This window comes from Spermophilus citellus (assembly GCF_964194105.1).
Source record: "Spermophilus citellus genome assembly, chromosome: 17".
Classification (NCBI taxonomy): Eukaryota; Metazoa; Chordata; class Mammalia; order Rodentia; family Sciuridae; genus Spermophilus; species Spermophilus citellus.
Window position 1 is genome coordinate 46246539 of NC_138199.1, and position 23385 is coordinate 46269923.

Below are 23385 nucleotides of genomic sequence, written 5' to 3' on the forward strand. Positions count from 1 at the left end.
AATATTGAGACAAATATTTGGGAAGGAAATTGGAGAACACAGTTTGGGAATGATCCAATGTAGATGAGACTATCAGAGGGAAATCATCTTCTCTTTATTAGAAGTGGCCTTGAGAATAATTTGTTAGAAGGTAGTACACTCAAAATATAAAGGCCAGTTGATAACTAATAAAATACTTTAGTTCAAAAGTTAATGAGAAATTAAAATCATGTTGCTACAGATTGATAAGAGAGCGGTCAGAAATAGAGGGATAGTTGTAAAATTGAATATAGGGAGAAAGAGAAGGTAGGAATTAAAGGCAAAGCCAGGATCTGTAACCTGGGATGCTGGTTTCCAGAATCAAAGATAGTTTTGTTGCTGTTATTGCTTTTGTTAATTTTACAATGTTGAGAATTCAACAAGGATGTAAGTAAAGAAGATATGCAATGTATGCATTTTGGATAATATTGAGTTTAGGTTAATGCTGTGATATTTGGGGAAAATTAACTCACACACAAAAATATTGGGTTGGAGCTCAAACATAATTCAGACTTACAGAATACACAAGAAAATAGTGCAAGTGGTCTGTCATATATTTACATCTCTAAAATAAAGGAAAGAAAAAGAGTATCTTCCTCCTATTAATGAACTACTGTTGATTTAAGTATATTTCCTATATACTTTTGGCACCTAGGAGGTTCATATTCTGAATGCACAACATGCTTCCGTTGGTAGTGTGTACATTAAAAAAAAAAAAAAAAAAGCATTGAACTCTAAGGAACACACCGAATGTGAACATTAAAATTATTTCACTGGTTTTATTTTTTCCAAAGGAAGACAATTTTTATAAGTATTGGATTACCTAAATGAAGGACACTACAAATATTTTTTAAAATTTGAAAATCTATTCTCTATGCTAGCCCTCCTTTTAGGGTAAGCCTAAGAGTGAGGGTTTTAGTTTTTCTGTCTAAATTTCATGTCAGAAATCCTGAGATGAGTCATTCTAGTCTGATCTATTACCAAATAGATTCAATCAACTTCTTTACATGATTATGTGTATGTGTAAGGGCCACTGCATATTAATAGATGTAAATAGTTTAAGGCGGAGATAAAGTTTATTTAATGGGGAAATGTAATCTATTGGAAAAGGTAGCTTCTATGACTAAATAATGTTTCTACGTTTTTTCTATATATTCCAGTACCCAAATTCATTTTCTCTGATTATGGGACATGATGTGAACACTTGTTTGAGAAGCCATTGGCCTTTCTTATGTAGATAAGATAAAATATCATAGTAACACAATGTATAAAATTTGATCTTAGGAAAATTCTTAATCCATGATCACAGAGCCCTTAATGGATTATTATGTGACAATAACAAAAGTAAATCCTAAAAATATATTCCTCATTTGTGTTTTTGCTCTTCCCTTTTCTATCACATGGCTGCCTTTACATCTCAAAAAATTAACTTTATTTGTTGTTAATTAGGTAAGGTAGAATAATTTTAAAGGTTTCATCTCTCTCTCTCTCTCTCTCTCTCTCTCTCTCTCTCTCTCTCTCTCTCTCTTCTTTTCTTTTTTAGTAGGCAATGGTTTATATCTCAGAGCTCTGAACTGCCAAAATAATCTCAAGCAAAATGAATTTTCAAAATGAATTTGCTTCCTTGGATCTTGGATGAAGACTTAAGGCAGGCAAGAAGTCTCTGGATAGAGTTGTTGTGACATTTCATTTGAGTACAGTGGAGACGTCCTTCTAATTTTTAGTACTGAATTGTTTGCTTTTTCTTTCATGATTTCTCATCTTCCTATTCAAATTGGAAGCTGAATCTGAATTTTACTGTCTCGTAGGAGTTATCTCTGGGGTTATGAGAAGTGGTCCTTTTTAAATATATTTTTCTTCAAAAGTTTTGGATCTATATAAGAGTTTTAGCCATATGTGGTTGAGGAAGCTATGCAGGGAAAAAAAGGAGAATGAGAAGAGTTCTTTCTCTATTCTTTAATTATGTAAAGATAGTTTCCTAGCATGAGCAGAAGGAAAAATACTGGGCACTTGTGAATTTTTAAGAAATTGATCCCGTTAAGTAATCAGCAACAAAGGAATGGCTAGAGGGTGCATCATGGGACATGGATATGGATGTGCAGACTCCCAGATATTCAAGAGATTTGCTTCCAAGCACAGAATGAGAGAACCAGGGAGGAACCAGACATGAAAGGATACCCCACCACAAGTCTAATTGATGGCTCCATTATAGCCTGTGTAGACCAGTGAGTGTCTATTTTCTAGGGAATGATTGCTCTCACCTAATCCCTGGTCCTATATCTGTCAGAATATTTATATTGATTTAAGAGTATGAAACAAAATCCCCATAGTTGAAATTTTTTTTCATTCATGTGAACAAGAATAAAAATTTATAAGTCCAAGTTAGATGGTTTTAAGTTGAGCATTCCTAAGGTGCTCAGCTGAGATATTTTCTAGGGTAATTGCCAGCATTAGACACAGATCTGGGAACGATCCTACTCAAAGATCCTCTTCTTGGAGGAAAGAGAAAATAGCAGTACTTTTAGTGGTTGCTGGTGGTTGGCATGACTAATTGGAAATGATAGTCTGTATTCCTACAGAAAATTTACTGAACTCTGGACTCCTGTGGGAAACTGGAGAACTATGCTGAAAGCAGAGACAAACCAAGGCTGATGCCTCCTTCCATCCATGGCTGGTCAATTATTTGATTAACTCTTAAGATTACAGAGGAAAAGTGGAAACCAGCAGAGTTTTGTTTTAATGCAATATCTAGCATACAATGAAAAAAGAAACATGTGGACATGTGAAAAGCTAAGAGGATATAATCAGTAATTCAGAGAAGAGTCAAGCACTTTATGTAGACCCACAAATGATTCAGGTATTAGAGGTGATAGACAAGAGACTTAAAATTAACTAAAATTACTGTTAAAGAATGTAGGAAAATTAAAAAAAAAAGCCATCGAACTGGCCATTTCAAAGATTAAACTGTGACATCTGATACAAAGAAGCCAATGCACATAGTTGACAGCAGCATGGATGAAGACAATACAAACCAGTGGTAAACTCAAGGACACACAAAAATACCCCCAGTGAAGCATGAAACAAAATAGAATGGATGAAACCAAACAATTAAAGACATGTGGAATATTCTCAAAGGAGCTAAGAGGCATGTAACCGGGGTTGCAGAGGGACCTACCATTCAGAAAAAATATGAATTTCCTTTTCATGCCCTCTTCCCACTCCATAATTTACAGAAATCCAGATAATATCTGGACAGTACAATTAATAAACTTGACCCAACTCACATATATACAGGGTGGCCAGAAAGTCTTGAAGAAGAAGAAGAAGGCATGAAGAGGGTTCTTCACATATTGGTTATACTACATTTCCTAATCTAGAGGTTGATTATATAGACACACTGAACTTACCGCATGCATGTTTTAATATAAGGACAACAATTAACAGATAAGGACTTTCAACCAGGTGTGGTCTACTTTTTAAAAACTAATTTGTTTTTACATGCCATATGATAACAGTAAATAGTTATGTGGTGTAGTGTGATATTTCTGTACATGCATGGATGGCATAAGGATCACCTCGGATTTTAGGCCATCCATTCTCTCAAACATGCATCATTTCTTTGTGATAAGAACACTCAGATTCTTCTCCTGCAGCTATTTTGATTTACACAACATTGTTAACTTTGGTCACGCTTTTGGGTAATAGTATACCAGAAATTATTCCTCCCATCTGGTTGTGTTTTTGTTCCCATTAAAGGATCTCTCCTAAAGCCCCCACCTCTCTACCCTCTCCTGCAGCTGGTAATCACTATTCTACTCTATACACCTATAAGCCCAGAATTTTTTTTAACACACTCATTAGTGAGATAGTGTAGCACTTGTCTTTCTGTGTCTGGTTTATTTCACTTAAGATTATAATCTCCAGATTCATCCACGTTGCCACAATTGATAGGATTTTACTTTTTAAAAAATGCCTGATAGAATTTCATTGTGTTTATATACTCGATTTTTAAGTCTATCCATCTGGTGATAGATACTTATTTTGGTTCCATATTTTCACTAGATGATCTGCTTTTTAAAATTATTCTCAGCCAGAATTCTTCAAAAGACCAAAACCTTTCTGCTCCATGGTTGGTACCATTTTCTTTGTTAATTTTTCTACTTTTATTTTTTTCTTTACAGAATTCTCCAATGCCATTAAACACCTGCATAATTAATTCTAAGTATAAAGATTATTTCCATGGTTGTAGAATTCCATTCCTTTCTTATCAAATCTTCCTCATTTATGTCCCATTCCTCATACTTCAGTGAAAGGTGAGGATGGAATAATAAACCATTACTTTCTGAACCCAACACATACCTTTTGTAATCATGAAAAAAAAATGAGGCAGGTGTCTAACCTAATTTTCCTGTAAGGAAACAGATTCACAAGACCCAAATAATTCATCTTCAGATAATGAAATTGTAAAAGCGGTATGATAATACAAATCTATTTCAATCCTTTCCATTTTAACTTTCTTTGGATATAATCAAGTCATTGAGCTTCTGAATTAATGATCAATTAGGGGTTAATAACTACTAATATCTAGTTTAGGTATATTTCAAAAGGATTTTTCAGTATTAGACTGAGGAAATAAATGACATGATAATATAGGAACTGACTTAGAACCTATGACTGGAGAGATTTAAAATCAAGAAAGCCTTTCAGCATCCTAAGAATGTTTCTTCTAGACAATTGGAAACCCCATTAAATAAAATCTGAGGTCGGCTTAGTCTGATTTGAGAGAGAGACAGACAGAGAGAGAAACAGAGAGAGAGAGAGAGAGAGAGAGAGAGAGAGAGAGAGAATGTGTGTGTGTGTGTGTGTGTGTGTGTGTACTAGCTTCATTAGGTATTAAATTAATGCAATTTCATAGACTCATATTTTTAATGACAATCAAGAGCTATTTACAAATAAGCTACTGAGTTATTAAGACATAATAGCATTTGCTACTCATAAATTAAATGCAAGGCATTATTAAGGTTTCATGAAAACTCTAATTCTGTATTCTACTAAAAAATCTGGCTTTTACAAATGCCAGATAATTTTGCAAGGGTGTTACAGATAATTGGAATTTCCATATTTTTCTGTAGGACTTTTTATTACCTATTCACTATCAGACTTATTTTAAGTTTGTGCTATCCTTGCTAATAACTAATATGATTGATTTTTATTCATCACTGTCAAACCAAGCTGTTGTGGGTATTTTGGCTAGCTCTTTCCATGGATGATATATTTGTGCCAATAACATACACATGCTTTGCACTTATAGCATGAGTTGTTCAAAAACCTGTTGTTAAAGGTGATGCTATATAGTCTGGAAATTTTATTTGTTTCAGTGTTGATGTGTTGACTATGAATTCATTTTTTTCATATGTTGCAATATGCCATCAAAATAATGGTAACAACTGTAAGGATAAATATAAATTAACAATGAGATGCTTAATTCTCCATGTTAAAAATAAGATATTTTTCTCCCCTCCTTTTTCTTAGAGCATTAACTTTAGAAAAATGTACAATTAGAAGTCCTTTCTGCTGTCATTGAAATGTACATAAATCTCTTTGAAAATTTAGGCCTTTATCACCCAGTAAAGTCTTAAGTACCTGGAGCCATCTCTTTGAAATGTAAACATAATGGAAGACAGTACCCCTATCTCCCAATTCCTGTGAGAGGATAGGAGTGTAATTTCAGTGGGTGCCTTGGGTGCTTTGCTTCAAGTTGCAAGACTACCTCCTGTCATAAAATTTTGAAATGTGTATTTTTCCTTTAAATAAATCCAATTAACTAACACAAATGTTTGTCTCAATTACTAAGTGAATCTGGAATGAACTATAATGTATCAAATGGTTGTGTCACTCCCTCTTGCTTGACTACTAGTTATTATTTATCTTCAAAATATATATGTGATGGGTTGTGTTATGGTTTGTATGTGAGGTGTCCCCTAAAAGCTCATGCTTGAGACAATGAAAGAAGGTTAAGAGGAGAAATGATTGGAAAATAAATGCCTTCACCTAATCAGTGAATTAATCCCCTGATGGGTACTGAGTGGTAACTAAAGGTGGGTAGGGTGTGGCTGGAGTTGGTGGGTACTGGGTCTTGGCTCTGGGGTATATATTTTGTATCTGGTGAGTGGAGTCTCTTTCTCTGCTTGCTGATAATCATGTGAGCAGCTTCTCTCCATCACACTCTCCCACCACACCCTTCCACCATGATATCCTGCTCGAACCCTGAGGAATGGAGCTGGCTGTCCATGGATTGAGATCTCTGAAACTGTGAGCCCTCAAATACACTTTTTCTCCTCTACAATTGTACTGGTCGGGTCTTTCAGTCACAGCAGCAAAAAAAGAAAAAAAAAAGAAAAGAAAAAACTTTCTAAAACAGATTGTATTTTCTTGGCTATAAAATAGAGTGAGATTTCTTTCTATCTATGAAATCTCTTGGTAGACTGCCTATGATGGGTATTATATTCAGGTTTAATGCTTATTCAGTAACAAAACTGTTTTCTTTCTCTACTACCCTTGTAGAGAAGTTTTCTGAGTTAGCATAATGTATTTAAAATTACATTTCCCCAACCACATCTTTCTAAGTTATTTTTAAAGTTATACGATTTTGCAAAATCTGACAGGTTAGATGGGCTGCCAGATCATTTGCCCTACCTGTGTAGAGTCAGTCAACTTGAGAACTGTTTTGTTCTCAAACCTCACTTCCCCAGTTTACCTGTATATTTCTATCTTTGCAAATGTCCTCCTTCTTCTAACGTTACCTACAGAATAGTCACAGTGACTGTTTTGTTGAGAGTACTATGAAGAGAGATTAGCAAAATAGATTTTTCAGTGTCTTGTGTTCTTTTCGGTTAAAAAAGATTTAGTGTTTTCCTTTGCACTTTAAATTATTGGACCACTTAATTTACACAAAACCATAGAAACAGGGAGCACTCTAATTACAGTCTATGACACACATCAGAATTCCATATTAGCATTTTCTAAAATTTTATCTGTTACTGGTTTCATTTTGCTCATAGATTGGTAAAAGGGGCATTAAAAAGCTATTTCAAATGTTTTGATGAAAATCAAATGAGAAAATGGGATTTGATATTCATTTCTTTTTCTTACCAATCTTTTTTTAGGAGTGCATCTATTTTAAAAGTGAATTCTGTGACCATCATAGTCTACTCTCATTGTTGCAGTACACTGAGTCTTGTCTAAAAATGGAATTAAGTTTAGCTATGAATATTTTAATTCTGGGTTCTCTCCTGACTCCTTTAACGAACACAATCGGCATTTTTAGCAAAATTATTTTATCTCTTATCTATTTCTTATCTTCTTCAATGATCATTCTCATCCAGGATGTCCTTGAATTGATTCAAAAGAAAGTAGTTATCCTTCATATTGAAGCATCTTATTTCATCTAACTCAATTGGTTCTATTGAGTGCCTAATATATGTCAGGTACCATCCTAGACACCGAGGAGACAGTAGAAAATAAAATAGACAAATTATACTGGGGAAAGAAAGGCAGTTAATACTGAATTAATTTAACATTTATATTTATTTAGCTGTATTGGAGATTTAACCCAGTTGTGCTTTCTACCTCTGAGCTATACCTCTAACCCTTTTTATTTATTTATTTATTTATTTATTTATTGAGATGGAGTCTTACTAAGTTGCTAAGACTAGCCTTGAACTTGGGATCTTCTTGCCTCAACCTCCCATCTGGTTGGGATTATAGTCAGGGGCCACTACATCTGGATAAACTGAATTGTTACTGTTTCAGAGGAAAGTCCCCAATGTGAACTCTTCTGTCAAATGAACAATTGGCAAAAGAGTTAATCTAGGCAGCTGCCAAGGCGAGTGGCAAAGAATTTCAATTCTGCCTGAAAACTCAGCCATACCTAAGGAACTTGGGAGCCTGAAGGCACTGAGACATTTCAATCTAAATCAAGTACCTTTTTCACAAGCGTTAAAAGCAATGTGGGTGTATCTCCTTGGAACAAAAAAGAGTTGAGATAATGTCCTAAGACAATCTAACTTATTTGAAAGGATAGTTTCCAGATGCCATGAGAAGATACATTTTTATGCATGTGTATCAAGTCCCAGAAAGGGTAGCATAGGTCACCTCTTTTGTTATGGGAAACAATAGCTTCTTTTCATGAAGTATGCTATAGTATTAACATGTAATAAGAACATTGTATTATATTTTCAGCTTTAGTTTCTAATATACGGAATGTCAATAGACACAAATCACATTTTTTTAAACCCTTTCACATTCTTAAAACTTTTTAAGGATGTGGAAGGGTACTACATTCAGAAAGTTTGAGAATGCTTGCAACAGTATCAACAACGGTGTCCTGAGTCTGGGGTAAACAACCGGGGGCTACCATCTCTGGCTAATTTCTAAAGGAAAGCTCTGTAATTAGGCCTAGGTATAATCACAAATTGTGTAACTGAGGCACGTGCTAGCCATAGTGGCAGGTGTGAGAAGTTTATGGGGAGAGAGATAGGATTTAGAGGTGCCATGTTTACAAATCCCCACCAAGACCTGCCTTAGGAGATTACTAGAACTAGCATGGATGGGAAGAGTCCTGTGTCCTGGAGTTGCTCTGATAACAATGGCAGCACACTCTAGAGCTGTAATGCTATATTGCAACACAAATCACTACCTATTGCTGTTGTGAAAATGTAGTAACCTTAACAGTGCACAGACCACTGTGACTTTACACATGCCAGGGATGATGCTGAGTACTTCACTAATGAGTCAATAGATGTCAGAGAAAGTTTTTATTATTTTTCCCATGTTTAAAAATACTCAGAAACATTGCCAGGGTTGTTACAGAGCTGTTAAGTGGTATAGCCAGGTGGAGAACTCAGGCAAAACATGATCAAAGCCTCCCTCCCTCCTACACTGTCTTTCCTTCTGTCCTTCCCCATCTCTTTTTCTCTACTTTCCTCTCTGCCTCCCTCCCCTCCTTTCTTCCCTTCCTCTTTTTTCCCCTCCCTTTTAAATTACTGCCAAATAGCTTTTGAAATAAGCATCACTAGAGCATAAAAATAACGGTTCTGAAAAATCTTGACCATTTAGTGAAATGATGTTACCAGGAGGGAAAACTTCACCTTCGTGTTTACAAAGTGTATTTAATATTCTCTGGTGAATTCATTAAAATGTGGACTCTGATCATAAAATACCAAGTAGTTCTGTTGCTGCAGACTTAATTATTTAGTAAAAATGAGCAAACAGTGACAGCAATAAGTCCAGAAAGTGTCAGATCATCACATATCCTCTTCCCATCGAAAAAGCAAAGGACCAGTTCTTGTCTCAGTTTGCATGTAGAGCTGCCTCTGGGGAAACTTCCTTTTTCCCCAAAAATGTTTGTTATGCACTTATTTTCTGCTAAAATAAAAAATCATTCAAAGCATTCTTAGGGAGTAAAAATAGTTCACAAAAGAGAAAGTTGGAGTGAAGAATGAAAAAGGAGGTGAGATAGTTCCATTCGGGCCTGGGTGGTCACGGGGGGATTTGGGGTCTCATAATTTATGTGCATCCAGATTAACTTTATTGCCAAACATCTGACTAGCTCACAGACTCCCATCTGCATCCCTGGTTTACGGTCTTGCTTCTCATTTCAATCCTCTGGGTCCAAGGTTATCACCTTTCTTCATCAGACCTCATATTAAAAGATTGTTTTTAATAGATGACATGTGTATTATTTGTTTATTAGGGTTACGATGGTAAGCACCACCGACTGCATAATTTAAACAACAGAAATCTTTTTTCTTACAGTCTGGAGGCTAGAAGTCCAGGATCAAGGTGTAAGCTTTGTTGTCTCTTGAGGTCTTTCTCTTGCAGGTGACTATTTCCTGGCTGTGTCCTCATGTGGACTTCCTAGGTGAGCTCTGAATCCAGGTGTCTTCCTGTGTGTCCTATTCTCTTCTGCCTTTAGAGACACCAGTCAGTTTGGATTAGAGGCCACCCTGAATGCCTTATTGTCTCTTTAAAGGCCCTATTCAAATGAAGTCATATTCTGAAATACTGGTGGTAAGGCTTCAATATACATATCTGGGGGTGGGGGATGCAATTCTGTCTACATACATGAACCCATGACTTACTTTCTATATAAATATCAAACATGGTGCATAGGTCTATAATGTATTGTCATCAATTATAGATTTTTAAAAACTATTGAAAATTATGTGAAATTTGTGAAATGTATATCTTATAGATATTTAAGATGTAAAAGCTCATGTTACACAAGGTCTTTAAAAGATAAGTTTTATGGGCTATCAGACAAAAGGATACTAAAGCACATTTTTTGTACAGTCTTCCCTTGATATCCATTGGGCATATTTTTCTTCCCCAGGATCCCCACAGATACTGTCATCTGGAAATACTCAAGTCCTTTATATAAAAAGGTGTAGTACTTCCATATAATACACGTACAACTTCCTATATATGCCAAATTATCTCTAGACTTTTCATAATGCCTAGTCCAATGTGACTACTATATAAATACAAATTATGCTGTATTGTTTAGGAACAATAAGAAAAACGTTTGAACCAGGGACAGTGGCACAGGCCTGTAATCCCAGTCTGAGGCAGGAGGATCAAAAGTTCCAAGCCAGCCTCCAAAACTTAGTTGAGGCCCTGTCTCAAAAATAAACATTTAACAAAATGGCTGAGGATGCCGCTCTGTGCTGAAGTACCCCTGCAGGTTTAATCCCTAGTACTATAACAAAAAAAGTGTATACATGTTCAGGACATGTTTCATTTTTACTTCATGCTTTTGATCCATGATTAATTGAATCCACTGGTACAGAACCCCTAGATATCAAGGGATGACTGTATTATATATGTAATTTATGGCAAAAAAATACTTTTAAAAACAGGATATCTATGACTGACAGTAGTAATAGTAATAGTTTTTAAAAAACTAGTTCACCTTCAATCCACTCATTTTATCCTTCAGAAAGAAAAATCTACAAAGTCACTTCTTGCCTGATCCCTTGCTCTGGTACAGGGCTTTTAGTGTTGAAATTCTCACATGCAGTCCTCATGGGAAATTCCCTTACAGGAAACAGGTTATAAGTAAATCCTCTTGGGTTTATATACTTTCAGGGAACCAAGGTAAAGAATTTTCCATGGAAAGAGAATGTCCTATAACTGACTACACCCTAGAATCACACATTATTTCTCTGCTTTTCAGCCTGTAGCTGAACTTGAGATGTTTCCAGATGTGCAAAGCTGCTGCTTGCTTCAATAAATTATCAGGTGCATCATATAAATAAATTACTAGTGCTAACCTAGAGTTTGTACTGATTTTCCACTACCTACCATCTGAAGGAAATAATAGAAACATATGTTCCGAAGCCTATTGTTCAATATATTCACATCGTGGAGTTAAAATGTTTGGTTAGGAAATCAATATTGTTACACTAAGCATCAAGTATGGTAAACTAGAAGAATTGTAAGAAGCTGTGAACTTGCTTAAAATCAATGTGTATTCAAATAAGGGAGTAACAAAATAGATAAAACTACAACTCTAAATAGTAACCTAGGGAGAGTTAACCGGCATCCCAGCTTTTGCCACTGCAGGGAGAATCAATGAAAAACACAAACAAATAATAAAAGCAATACAATATTTGAGTTAGCATTAAGATTCATCTGTAGTAAATTTGAGGACAATGGCTGCAGTCCTCATATCGGCAACTGTATTAAGAATCCTCTGTGCGGTGCATACAACATCAAGCCCAGAAAATAAATGAGAACATAGATTTAGAACTATACTTGGCAAGATTATCAGGGTTTAGATAAAAGGTGGAAAAATATCCCACAATACATTACAGTGGCTTCTCTTAAAATATTGGCAATAAGGGCATATAATATTGTCCTCCATGATTAGTAGGGAACCTATACTCTGTTGCATGAGTTGTAGATTGTAACCCAAGAGAATGTACAAGATATTTATTCACAAATGTGTAGCTTAGAAGAGAAGTGTTCCAGGAATGACCACCAAGTATAACAAGAAGTTACAGAACTCATTTAAAGTCAATGATGGACAATGATTTGTGACTAATCTAAATCCTATTGGAAGAATGGGGCAGGGTGAGTTAGCTCCAGCAGGTCCACTTTGAGTCAAGCCCATCTGGGTTCAAATAATGATTTGACCACCGTATTCTATTAGTGATTTTGGAAAAATCATCCAAACTGCCATGGCCATGAATATCTTTCTCTGTCATAGAGTTTTTGTGAGAATTAAAAGATGTAACCCTTGTGGATATCAGGTTGTCACAGGTAAGCCGTTATAATTGTTATCATCATCAAATCATTATTGTAAAAATCATCTTTGTTCAAAGGGAGTAGACTTCAACTTGACTTTCATTTTTTCAGAGGTCTGTCTAATCAGGTTCTCTAAATGGCCTTCAACCTTGTTATCTTTTTCAATACATCATTTAACATATTTTATATATTTATAAACTTGCCTTTTAGTTCATTTGTAATTTTTTGAGGATGAGAGGGCTATACATTAATCACTCCTTCATTAGAAAATTACTCCTTTGCTTCCCAGTTATAGCTCAGTGGTTGAGTGCTTGCCCTGGGTTGTATCCCCCTAGCACCACAAACAAACAAAACAAAACACCCGTTCCCTCCTCCTATCAGAAAGCTTACCCCATGGTAATTGTTCAATAAATGCTTTTTTAAATTTTGTCCTAATTAGTTACAATAGTAGAATGCATTTTGACACATTGTACGCAAATGGAGTACAACCTCTCCTTCCTCTGGCTGTACATGTTGCAGAGTCCCACCAGTAGTGAAATCACACATGTATATATGGTAATAATGTTTCTACTAATGTCTGTCTCATTCCACTGTCCTTTCCATCCCCACACTCCCTCCCTTCCCTTCACTCCCCTCTGCACAATCCATGCTGTTTGATGGCTTGAAAATATGCAAGCTGTACTAGCCTATGGAGTTTGTATATGTTATTAAGATCACAACAATTTTGAAATCTATGTGATAATTGTCTTAGTCTAATGTCACTTTCCTTAGTTGACATGTACCCTTATTTTATTGCAATATTTTAACTAAGTAAGAGGGAACCCAGCGTCTTCAATTGAACTTATTCACAAAGTATAGCTCTTTGGTAATCTCTATCTGTGATATTCAGACTTGTGATTATTTTTCACTAATCATAAAAGAAAAGGTCAATTTTGTTTGTAATTTTGTTGAATGTGTTAATGTGCATCAGTTGCACAGTTATCTAGGGAACTAGTTGTAAGCCTTTCTCCTAAAAATTAGAATCGCTCTGTTCTCCTGGTGATGTGCCCATTGGTGCCTTATCGAAGGTATCATCAAGTAAGTGATGTAGATGATTTTAATATATTTCATGAACAATAATTATACAAATATATGAGGTAGAATATGATATTTCAATACATGTGTGATATATAATAAGCACATCAAAGTAATTGGCATATCCGTTTGATGTGGCATGGGTAGAAGTAAAGGAAATTATGTCAAGTGAAATAAACCAGGCACAGAAAGACAAAGACCATATATTCTCACTTTCATGTAGAAGCTAAAATGTTGATCTCAGAGAGAGTATAATAGAGGTTGCCAGAACCAGGGAAGGATGATCGGGAGAAAGGATGGTGACAGGATGGTCAACAGGTACAGGGGTACAGTTGAGTGTGATAAATCATTTATAATGCTCAGTGGCACAGTAGGGAACTACTGTTGACAAAAATAATTTTATATTTCAGAATAGCTATCAGATAGGGTTTTGAATGTTTCCAACATAATGAATGGTAAATGTTTAAGGTGAACAATAAAATTGTAATACATGTAGAAGGTAAGTACAAGCAATGGTAGACAAACCGCACACCCTGGATCAAGTCCAGTCTATTACCTGTTCTCCATGGCCAGTGAGCTGAGAGGGGTGTTTGCATTTTTCAGTGGTTGAAAAATATTGAAATAAAAATATTATGTGATACTTGAAAGCTATAAGAAATTCAAATTTGATTACATGTAAAAGCAGTTTTATTGGCACACGGCCATACACATTTGTTGACATGCTGCCTGTGGCTACTCTTATGCTCTAATGGAAGATCTGAGTAGTGGCAACCAATATCCTACAGTGTATAAAGCCTAAATTATTTATTGTGTTCAGTAAATATTTATAGAATATTGCAGAAAAATATTGTTGACCCCTCAGTTAGAATAGAGCAGCATGCAGAGGGGCTAAGTGTTGTCTGAAATGAGATTCTAGGGAAGGACAGACTCATTTATCACACTTGAATATAGGACCTTGCAAAGATCTGGGACGGTTAGGATACGGTAATGAGAAGGTGGGAAGAAGAGAGAGCAATGTAAGCCCATGTGTGCATCAATTGTCAAATGAGGGATCGGATTGCATGCCCCTTCCAAAGGACTCTCCTGGAGCCCCTCCCCACTCCACTCTTCTATTTCTATGACCCATGTGCTTTAGGGAGTGGAATGTCAAATTACCTAGCATTTGTACATTTTATATTCAGAAGATGGCAAAATTATCATTGAAAGGTGAGTAAATGGTATGGCTATAATTTGAGATAACTCTCAGGACTTGGTTTCCTAAAAATTAGTTTAACAGTGAATTCACAAAACAGTCATTTGAGATATTCAGATTTTTTTTTTAAATCTTAATAGCTAATGAATGCTGAGGCCTGGAAAGAAGTAACAAAATATTATCAAAGTTGGTGTTCTTCCTAGGATATGTTAAATTTGCTTCATTTTATTAACCATTTTACTTATATACACACATTAGTATTTATATAATAACATGTTATATACCAACTTTATTTTCAAAAGAATGGTAAAGGGAATGACAAATAAGAAGTCATAGTAATTTAGGTAATAAATAATTCTAAGTGGGTAAGACCCATAATTCCTTAATTGAGACTCATGATTCTTTAGAATGATCTGTGGTATTTCAAAAGAGTAATGAAGTAAAATAAGGACATGACAATTATATATTCAGTTCTGGCAATTCTGTAATTAGACATAAATTTTATGGAATTAAAGACTAAAGTCAGTTAAAGAAGTGACTTTCTTAATCTTTTCAGAAATCAAAACAACCATCTTTTCAAATGAAATTTATGTACAATCTGATATTCCAGACAGATAAGAATGATAATATTCCAGTTGAAATTACAGCAACGCTCCTGGTGCCTCATCCTAACTTTTCAAACTAAGGCAAGTCTGCATAGCTACAGAATTCCATACCACATAACATGAAATTGCCAAGCTCAAGTAACCCACTACAATCCCATTTGCCATTTTGAAATATTATTGGCGATATTAAACAACTCTGCACTTCTCTGGCTGATCCTTTTTATCATTGCTTCCAAAACTCTGTCATCTTTTTACTTTAGATAACACCCAACACTGAGGTGGAAGGTCCATATCTCTGACCTAGAGCAGAGATCACTAAACATTTCTTCAAATAGCCAGGTCATAAATATTACAGGCTTTTTACTTGAAAGTTGCAGCTACTCATCTGTGCCAGGGAAGATAAAAAAAAAAAAAATGTACTCCCATATCCTTTGTAGCACTGTTCACAATAGCTATATGCTAAAAAAAAAAAAAAAAAAAAAAAAAAAAAAAAAAAAAAAGTATATACTTTGTTCCAATTCAAATCTATCGCCAGAGGCACACAGTGAGATACAATGTTGGCAAAACTGGCAGATAGGTAGAAACAAGTGCTTTATTCCTTCAAAGAAACACCAAAAAGTAAACCAAACCTTTTAGAAACCAAATGCTAAATCAATAGAAAAGCAAGTTAAAAATAATTTGAAATCTTTGTGACATTGTCATTTTCCCTGGTCCTGCAAATCTCCTAGGACAATGGCAGTCTTAAGATAACAACCCACATTTCTACAGTGGAACACAGACCCTAACTAAGAAAGGAAGAAAGCAAACAGTATTGCTCAAGCAGTATACTTGTCTGTTTTGACCCATCTAGGGGCCACAGGAAGGAACCACATCAGGAGGGAGCACTGTTTCCCCTGCGAATGTTTTTGGTGCAGAAAATTCCACATACAGGACATTCCTTTGAAACACTATAAAGCAAATGAACACCCCACAACCAACTTGAGCAAAAAGAAAACAGTAGGCAAGCTGGTGACAAAAGGAAAACTTGGTATTTTGAAAGGCACACACAAGCCCAAAGCAAGACGCATACTCAGAAAAACATGAGGAAATCCTAATTTGCACCTTGGGCTGATCTCTAGGATCAGAAAATGAAGGCTAGGCAGAATTATAAGTGGCCCGAGCATTGAAATAATACTCCAACACAGAGCCTATTTGCTAAGATTAGGAAAGTTATCCTTTTTTATTTTCTTTTTTTCTAATACTTTGATCCCTGTTGTTAAAGGAAATCTATGTTAACTGTAAGTCAACCATGACAAGCTACAACAACAGAGAATTCAGACATCACTCATGATAACATGACTGAAGATATTAACTTTATGAAATACTTAAAAAGGGCACTAAACAAACTACCACATCCCAGAGCAAGCAATAAAAACATACCCTAAGGAAGAAAAAGAATCTGATTTTCAGAATTACTACATTATAACATTAAGAAGGCATACCATGGTCAATAAGTACATGGAAACATGCTCAACACCACTACTGATTGGGGAAATTCAAATCAAAATCACAATGAGATATCACTTCATGCCAATAAGAATGGCCATTATAAAAATATATAAAGATAGCAAGTGTTAGTGAGGACATAGAGAAAAGGAACATTTGACACTTTGGGTGGGAATGTAAGTCAATGTAGCCGTATGCAAACTGCATGCAGAGTTCTAAAATAGAACTACCATATGATCCCAGTAGGCCCATACTGGGTACATATACAAAGGAAATGAAATCAATATGTTGAAGATAACATCTGCACTGCCATGTTCTTTCCAGTACTCTTCACAAAAGATAAGAAATGGACCTAAATTATGCACCTATGTGTCCATCAACTGATGAGTGGATTAAAAAATGTGGTATACATAAACAATGGAATACTATGCATCCATAAAACAATAAAGTCCTGTCGTTTTAGCAACATGAATGAAACTGAAGATGATTGTTAACTCATAGAAAAACAAGTTCTGTGTGATCCTGCTCACATACGAAATCTAAAAAAAAGTTGATTTCATAGAAGTTGAGAGTAGCATGGTGGTTACGGAGATTGCGGTTGGGTGGTAGAGAAAGGCTGAACAGTGGGTACTACTAAATCACCATTATATTGGAGCAAGAAGTTTTGATATGCTACTGCAAAGGAGGGTGACTAGAGATAATCACAATGTACTGTATATTTCAAAAAGCTACAAGAAAAAATTGAACATTTTCAACTTAAAAAATGATAAGTATATAAACAATAATTTAATAAAGTAAAAATGCCATCATATATAACAAATTAGAATAAATAAATATTTTAATAAATTATTTAACTTTATTTAATAAAGAAAATGATAAGTGTTGAAAGAGAAAAATGTTTAAATTGATTTAAATACTAGGCAAATATAGTCAGAAATATTTTCTGGTACCCCCTTAATACATATAATTTTCATGTTTTTATGTGTTAATTTTAAATATAATTCAAAATGTTGGGAAAATGTTCAGTTTTCAACAAAAATATAAAATAAAAGCAAGCAAGAAAGCATTGCCCATTTACAGGAGAAATTCAAAGAAACTGTCTCTGAAGAAACACAGACATCACATTTGCTAGACAACAATTTAAAATCAATTGATTTCATAGAAGTTGAGAGTGGCATGGTGGTTACCGGAGACTGGGGTTGGGTAGTAAGTATGCTGTTAAGTGTGGTTGAAAAGCTAAAAGAAATCATGCAGGAATAAGTGAAGAAGGAGCTAAGGGTATAGTTCAAGAGTAAAGCACTTGCCTACCATGTTCAAGGCCACAAGCTTGATCTCTAGCACTGGGAGAAAAAGAAAAAGTAATAACTGAAGAAAAACAAAAAAGCATTTTATAAACCAATAAAAATGTCAACATGCAAATAAGGATTATTTTAAAAATCACAAGAATTATGGAGCTAAAAAGTGCAAAACTGAAATAAAAAATTTTATTAAAGTTTTAATAGCAGATTTGAGAAGCAAAAGAAAAAAAAATCAGCAAACTTTAAGACAAGTCGATCAAAATCACTTAATGTGAAGAGAATAAGGATCAAGGAATAATGGAAAATAAGGAGAATAGATTCCTGTGGGACAGCATGAAGCATACTGCTGTAGGCATATTAGAAGTCACAGAAAGAGCAGAGAGAATTAGGGGGAAGTATTTAAGGAAATAATAACTGAATAACTCCCAAATTTAATACAAGACACAAATCTACAAACATACGCTGGAACACACAAACTGTCAAAATGCAAAGACAAAGAAAGAATTCTGCATGCAGCAGAGAGAAGGAATTCCTCATGTACACAGGATACTCAGTGAGGTGAGAAGACAGCTTCAGCAGAAATCACTGAGGTCAGAAGGCAGTCAAACAATATCAATTGCTAAAAACAAAACAAAACAAAACAAAAAAAACCTGTCAACTAAGAAGGCAATATTATATTATTATATTTTGGTTGGAATTTTCTCTTTTATTCCCTTTTTGATTAAAAGACAAATGTATGAAACAATGATTACAAAATTATGTTAATGGGGGCTGGGAGTGTAGCTCAGTGGTAGAGCACTTGCCTAGCATGTGTGAGGCACTGGGTTTGATTCTCAGCACCATATAAAAATAAATTAATAAAATAAATGTCCATCAACATCTCTAAAAATTATGTTAATGGACACATGAGTGTAAAAATAAAATTTGTGACAACAGCAACACAAAGGAGAGTGTGTAAGGTAGCACAAGAATAGCACTTATATATACTTCTAAAGCTAGAGTCATATTAATTAAAAATAGATCATTGTAAGTTTGAGATTAACTGTAACATCCAGTATAACTAGTACAAAATAGCTTAAAATACACAGAAATTAAAATTAGGATCATAAAAATGATATACTACTAGAAAAATAAACAACAACAACAACAAAAACAAAAGGTTAGAAACCAAGGAAAATTGAGCAACAAAAATCACAGAAGTCAAATAGCAAACAAATAGCAAAATAAAAGAAGTTTATTTTTATCTTTGTTTAACTATAAAAAGATTATCTCTCCTACTAAAGGCAGAGATTTGAAGAATGGATAATTAAATATCATTGAACTCTGCTGACTACAAGGAAGTCCTTTGACTCTCAGACACAAATAGATGGAAAATTAAAGAAGGGAGGACGATATTGCAGTCCAAAAGTAACCAACTGAGATCTGGAGCATGGGTCTATACTAATATCACATAAAAGAGACTGTAATTCAAAAACTTTTGCAGGAGACAGTGAAGGAAATTATATACTGATAAGAGCGAATCCATTAAGTATATATAACACAATAAACACAGTCATACCTAAGAAAAGAGCTCCAAAAGATATGACAAATTGACAGAATTGAAGGGAGAAAAAATTTTTTAATGATAGCTGGAAATTTTGTTACTCCATTTTTCATAATGGATAGCACCACTTAACAGAAGATCAAAAAATAAGCAGAGTACCTGAACATTACTAATCACACCTCACAGATGTATAAAGAACACTCTGTCCAACAACAGCACAATGATGCACATTTTTCTCAAGAATGAATGAAATATTTTCCAGAATAGACCAAATAAGCAAAAATCACTCTCAGCAAATGTTAAAATATTGAAGAATTTAAAATTTCTTCTACCATCACAATGGAATGGAATTCAAAATTAATAACAAAGGGGACAAATGGACAATTCACAAGTATACAGAAATTATATAGTAGGCTTTTAACCACTAGATCAAAGAAGAAACCACAAGAGCCATTTAGAAGTACTTAGACATAAATGAAAATGAAAACATAACATACCCCAAACTATGGGATACCATAAAGTTAGCGCCTAGAGGGAAATTTACAGTTGTAAATGTCCATATGAAATAAGAGAAAATATGTCAAATCAATAACCTGACTTTCTACCTTAAAGAACTACAAAAATGTGAGTGAACTAAATCTAAAGCCAACAAAACATCAGTTATAATAAATATTTAAGCAGAGATTTTTTTAAAAGCCACACTAGAATAAAAATAGAGAAAAATAAACAAATATGAAAGTTAACTCTCTGAAAATATCTACGAAATTGATAAACCTTTAACAGTATTGACTCTAAAAATGAAAGACTGAAATAACTAAATTTTCATTAAGGATGAAAGGAAAAACAAATATATATTCTACAACAATGGAACAGTATTTATATTTGTATAATATTCAGGCATAAAAGAAATTGAATTTGTGATATTTGCCACAAGAAGGGTAAACTTTAAAGCCTTAGATAATGAAAGAAGCCAGGTACAAAGTTCACATAGTATATATTTCAATTTATATGAAATAGCCAGAAGAGGTAGCTCCATACACATAGAAGCCCATTAGTGATTTTTAGAGCCCATGCAGAATGGCAAACACACAGTGACTCCTTAATGGGTTCAAGATTCTCTTGGAGGATCTTGAAAATGTTGTAGACTTGATAGAGGAATTAGAAATTAATAACAGAAGGACAACTAGACAACATTCTGAAAATACTAAATACCACTGAACTGTATACTTTATACTGGTTAACTTTATGTTATGTGGATAACTCAATAAACAAACAAACCACCACCATCATCTAACTGTTAGATTTCTCTGATGGACATAGTTGGTGATTTCTGACCTGCATTCCCCATATGTATAAATTCTCTGAACCAGTTTATTTTGGAACTTTATTTTATTTTTTAATCTGCTTTGCTTTGATTCTGACAGTATTAGAGATATCTTTTAATGAGCAATTATAAGTATAAATTCTGAAAGTTTTGATATTGTTTAATGAAACGAGGCCAAGGGACTCGACATTTTATTTGACATGCTTAAGGTAACATGTTGGGTGGTAAAGATTTTTTTTTCCTCTTTGAAAGAACATATAATATGCTAATATTGGACAAAGTTCTAAAAGTGATTCTATAATTTTCTGTGAAGTTTATGATCTCTTACCTTTATAATTTTCTATGATATTTGATCAAACATGGTCAAAATTTACATAAATGCTTATAGCATAAAATCTCTTCTATTTTCTAAGAACATATATTAAATTCAACAAATAATGATCCTTTTCTATTAATCCTACTTTAGAATGAATAGTTATGTCAGGAAAACAGAGACAATTTATTTATATATATGACATTTGATAAGTAGATTTACAGAAAGTAAAATTTGAATACTTCTTGAAGTTTTCTTTCCTACTTATTTTGCACAGAGTAAGAAGGAGCACAGATCTGAAGACAATAAAATCTTCACATAAATAGAACTCCTTTATTCTTTAAACATAAATGGTATTTTAACTACATAATATGTATAAGCACACAAAATTACCAAAACATTTGAACATTTACCTGTAACAGTTGTTTATATTTCTTACGGAAAAAATACAAATACAGAAAGAAAACAAAATAATCCATAACACATATGTCATTGTCAACAAATGAACAAATATTTAGATTTTAAGATATTCCTTGAAAAAGCATGTTCTCTAGAAGTTTTACGCTTACACTCAGATTTGTCTTTATACTTTGAGCATATTTAAATGAATTGGAAGTAGTTATGCAATTGTTTTGTTATTTAACATACTCTAGTAGCTATTTCTATCTTTTTGATATATATTTTTGAGAATTTACAAAGACATCTTGAAACATGGTTTCACATATCTTACAGTTCAGTTATCTCTTTATAGTTCACAAATTAGAAATGGATGTATGGCTCACAAATTGATTTGTCATATAACATGTATTACTTTTGCAGTCTTTGAGCATTAGAAAAGTGTGTTTGCTTTCAAAATTTGTCTTGTCAGTGTTCACATCCTCGACAATTGAATAAGTCTTCTCAGGCCCAATGGCACCCTACTGTCTTGCCTGAAGTTCATACTAAGATGGCATTGTGCACTCAGATATCCCAGACTTGCTTCTGGACTGTCATGATTGTGATCAATAAAATATAACGATAGAGACAATTTTTGTTTGGGTCCAAATAGAAATCAAGAACAAGTGTTATCTACCTACGAGACTCTTGAGACTACGAGATAGCAAAAGGCAGAATTAATTAAAGGGCCGAACTGCTCTAACCTCCAGGGTAGAAAGAACAGGAAATGAATTTTTATATATGCTCATGAGCTCCCCATCACATCCACTTGAAGTGTGTCTCTGGAGTTATGACCTTAGTGGAACTAGAAAGGCATAGCTGTTGAACTGTTTTTCAGTGTAACAGTCAAAACAAACAGAGTGGTATTCACCTGATTGAAGGCTATAATAATCAGAAGCTGGAAAATTAGATCTTCTTCAAGGATCAGCAGTTGGCACAAACAAAAAGACTCGGGGGTAGTAGCTTCAAGAAGCAAAAGGTAAGTGAATGAAGCTATCTATGTCGCTGGGACACTGAGCATTTCAATGGTTATTCTGTCTATAAATTAGTTATATCCTAAGTTGTTAAAGAGTACAGGTTATTCAATGCATGACTGCATAATTGAATAATCAATATGCCAAGTTATTAAATAAATTTATAAAAATGCTTGAAAATTGGAAGGATCTAATGGTTTTTAAGTGGCAAAGAATGGATGATAACATTTGGAGATCCAATGAAATAGCAGAATATTGGGAAAATGATAAAAAAATTCAGAAAGCCTTAAAATTGGAAAACATTGATTCTACAGATAAATTTCTTACTGATTCATAGATATGTAAAAGCATATTTGGACATGACCAGAAAAAAGGTTTTGTTTCAAATCTAAAGAATCTTAACATTATCGTTATAAGAAAAATATCAATCATAGAGGAAAAGCAAAAAGATAAGGGAAATATAGCATCTTAAGCTTTTTCTGCAATATTAAAAAGGAGAGGGCAAGGGAGAAAAGATCTTTGTGGTAATAACATGTTGGGGTTTGGATTCAGTTAAATAGCTCCTGATGCCCAAAGTGTGATCCAAAGGCAGCAGGAGGGATATTGACTGGGATGTTGCCAGATGTGCAGAATCCAGACCCAGACTCAAACCTACTGAACCTGAATCTGCCTGCACTGTGATCTCCAGGTGGTTTATCTGCATGTTGAGTCTGAGAAGCCCATTGCTAGACTGTGAGTGTGTGTGTGTGTGTGTGTGTGTGTGTGTGTGTGTGTGTATACTTTTGTATATTTGTTTGGTGTTTTAGTCAGTTGAT